We start from the raw sequence: 3085 nt of genomic DNA, 5'->3' as shown, positions 1-3085 counted from the left end.
TATATTTAAATTTCCCATCCACCAGCGTAGCCTCTTCAGTCATCTGCATCATGCTCATCTTATCGTGCGTCCATATAATCTGTACGCCTGGAACTCGTGCACTGAGAAACGTTCCACGATGCAAAAGTGTATCGTGCGTTAAAATGCGTTAATTTTTTTAGTGCGTTAATTTTCCTGTAATTAATTAATCGAAATTAACGCGTTAAAGTCCCACCACTAATATATATATATATATATATATATATATATATTCATCTGTGAAGTGGAAGTTCTGGCAGCTAACGTAAGCCTACCCATTTCATTAATGTAACAGCACTTTTATTTTTGGAAGCACTTTCATATATTTTTTATTTTTGTGATTTGTTAAGGAAAAACCTGTAATTTTGTTTCTGAAAGTGGCATGTTCTCAGAAATAGACAGCTAGCCTAAGCCTAATTCTTGTATGAAGCAATTTGTTCTTTTTACAGAAAGAGCAGTATTTTTGTATAATAAAATTTTTGAGTAGTGGCCAGTTCTGGCAGCTAGCCTAAGCCTACCAATTTTATTTACTTTACTACAGTTTTATTAGTTTAATGTAGTGTTCTGAGTGTCAGCCTCAAACAGACATGTTGTCTTGGATTTACCTTTGTGTGTTTACATTATTGAAATATGTTGATAAAACCTTTACAATTATAATATCTTTATAAATGTACTCTGCTTTCATGCCAGCAGACCAAAGTAGCTCGTTTTGAATTGAGAATCGTTTTTGAATCGGTAAATAATCCAGGGTATCTGCACATTTTTAAATCTCAAATTCAATGACTTTTAAGACCTTTTTAATACCTCTCTATTACTGGGGATGCAGGTGTGTTCCACATCGTTGACGGGGGGGGGGGCGAATGAAAATTGTTGACGTTGTTGAGGCCGTATACTCCAACGCTAGGAATCTAGCACTAGGACCCTGGAGCGGTTATTTTCTGCATTAGCGCTAGATTCGGCAAAGTTCACATCGCGCCAGAACAACTGAACAACACACACTTATAATAATTTAATGCCTCCCCTCATAAAATTCCAGACATTTTAAGACATTTTTAGGCCTTGAATATGGAAAACTAAATTTAAGACATTTTAAGGACCCGCGGGTACCCTGTAATCGTTTTTGAATTGAATCGTTGAGGTCTGAATCGGGAAAAAATTGAATCGTGACCCCAAGAATCGATTCTGAATCGAATAGTGGGATTCCCAAAGATTCGCAGCCCTAGTTATGTCATGTGTCACTTATAGAGTTATGTCATGTGTCACTTATAGAGTTATGTCATGTGTCACTTATAGAGTTATCTCTTTGGGCAGGTTTATATTCCTGAGTGCTGACTCAACTCAATACTGTCAGTGAGGCCAGTGGACAGGACGGAAGGTCTTTCATCTTCTGTCTTGAAGGAAAACACAAGAACAGCCTCATATACACATATTTATTTATCAAAATCCTCAATGACCAAATTAGCTTGTCTTCTGTTAACAACCTTTAACACTCACATATGGTCAATGAACAGAGGCCGGACAGAAACACTGCAACATCTTAGACAAAACTAGCCGATATTTTCCAATGTACAGTTCATAGTCTCAGTGGTTTTATGTGACAAAAGCTTCACAATTTCATTTGTACATCATCATAGGGCACAAACGACCAAAGAAAGAAAACAAAGAGCCTTAAATTATTTAATTATTGTTTAACAGTTGATCTCTGTGTCATTGGCCTTTGACCTAAGTTCAGTGCTGGGGATCTGAGACACACTGAAATGTGCCGAGTTGTATCACACAGCACATACGTTTCGTTTGGTCGGATTATATGATGTCGACATTTCGGACGTGTGAAGTGGCAAATGACGGCTTTAACCGTCACAACTCCAGAGACAAAACCTACTTCCCAACCCGAGAAGGATGAGCCAGTCCTGGACAACTGAGCAGGTGCCGTGTGGCCGAGTGCAACAGACGCTCCTCAGGCCTGATGATAAAAGGTGTAATATTAACAGCAACAACACATATGGCTAAAATAACAGAGATTATAAACAACCAATTTAGTACATAAATAATCGAGTTTTCCATCCGGCAGTACTTGTGAGACACAGCCTGGGTGTCCGTGTCATCCAGCCAGTTTATCTGAGCTGGATCTGTGTTCACAGAGCTGTTTCTTAATATTGTGAGGTTCCGTGGTTATTACCCACAATCCACCACAGGCCTCTCCCTTCACACTGAGCTCCTGAACGTCTCACTTAAACCCTGCAGTTAAAGCCGGACCAGAGCCAAGACGCGACCCCCAGATACTGCAACGCTGAGAAGACTGTGAGTTCATGTAATGTAAACACTCTGAATGCAAACTTGTTAAACTGCACATTTGTTCATATGTGGTATAGGAAACAGCGCATGCACACAGGCTAATCGCCCTCAGCCTGCAGCCACAAATGACCCCATTCAATTAAATAAATGATTCAAACCCAGCAGTTCCATGAGAATCAGCTCTAAAACCAAACCCAACCAACCGCCACTGAAGTGGGGCCTTCTACCTCCGCCATGGTGATTTGGACCGCTGTTTACAGTGTTAAAACAACTTCAACATACAAAAACATAATGTTAATAATACTGAAACATTCATTGTGTGTGTGTGTGTGTGTGTGTGTGTGTGTGTGTGTGTGTGTGTGTGTGTGTGTGTGTATGCGTGTCCATGTGGGCTTATATGTGTGTGTGTGTGTGTCTGTGAGTGTGAGAGAGCTCCATTCTTGCTATTGTTTTCCATTACAGAGGAAAGGCACAAATTCCACATAGATAACATTTCTTCTCTCTACATATTAAAAAAGTACACTGTACACAGTTGTATCAAAACACGTGTCCGCTGATCCTGTTAAGAGCCGTACGGATTCTCTCTTGTCTGTAGGTGCTCCACTCTGTCCAGATGCAGAACCCCCCAGCTGTGGTTCCAGCACTGACCTCACGGTCCGGGCTGTCTTCTCTTCAGGTCAGAGGTCAGAGGGAAGACAGGGGCCTGCCACCTCTGGCAACTCTTCACTTCCTGAGCTGTATGCAGAGTGTGTGAAGCAGTGCGTTGCAGGTT

At 40.9% G+C, this 3085-nt stretch overlaps 1 protein-coding gene across 1 annotated transcript in view; it reads right to left on the bottom strand.

Moving 5' to 3' along the window:
- Positions 1-2624: 2624 nt before the first annotated feature.
- The window catches only part of LOC143506180 (teneurin-1-like), a 7109-nt gene continuing 6648 nt past the window's right edge, over positions 2625-3085 (bottom strand). Inside the window, exon 7 of the mRNA XM_076996249.1 lies at positions 2625-3085. This exon is cut by the window's right edge and continues 467 nt beyond it. The gene's annotated coding sequence lies outside the window, so the exon portion shown is untranslated.

This window comes from Brachyhypopomus gauderio, unplaced genomic scaffold (genome assembly GCF_052324685.1).
Source record: "Brachyhypopomus gauderio isolate BG-103 unplaced genomic scaffold, BGAUD_0.2 sc425, whole genome shotgun sequence".
Classification (NCBI taxonomy): Eukaryota; Metazoa; Chordata; class Actinopteri; order Gymnotiformes; family Hypopomidae; genus Brachyhypopomus; species Brachyhypopomus gauderio.
This window is presented reverse-complemented; position numbering and strand designations above follow the sequence as displayed.